Source organism: Lampris incognitus, chromosome 2 (genome assembly GCF_029633865.1).
Source record: "Lampris incognitus isolate fLamInc1 chromosome 2, fLamInc1.hap2, whole genome shotgun sequence".
Taxonomy (NCBI): domain Eukaryota; kingdom Metazoa; phylum Chordata; class Actinopteri; order Lampriformes; family Lampridae; genus Lampris; species Lampris incognitus.
Genome location: NC_079212.1, coordinates 12,294,851 through 12,295,340, shown reverse-complemented (window position 1 = coordinate 12,295,340; position 490 = coordinate 12,294,851).

The following is a 490-nucleotide window of genomic DNA, read 5'->3' as shown; positions in this document are numbered from 1 at the left end:
CTGTTTTCTTTGAGAATTTGGGATGGGTGGGGGGTTGGAACAAGGTGTTGTTGTAGTTCTCTTTTCTAACATACCAAAAAAAAAGAGAGGGAAAATAAGGGAAAATGTTGTGAAACACTTATCTGTTCTTTGTGTCTGATATATATATATATATATATATATAAAACACTGGTTTAAAAAAATCATGTTTCTTTTTTTTTTTTTAAATAAAATGTGTTGTCTTGCATTTCAGGACGTTTCAAACTCTCTGGAGAACAACTTCACTCCTGTGGACTCCCCATGCTGATTTCTAGTCTGTTATTATACATATAATCATCAATAGTCTCACATGACACTGGTTATTTCTGATTCAGTTATGTTTGAACCTTTTTTTCCCTCCGGAGTTGTCAACGTCACAGTAATAAGGGGTAATCGCTGGAGTGTCGAAAATATGTACCAACACTGCCCTCTGCTGGCAAAGACGGGTCACGACATCAAGAAAACTGCTTTA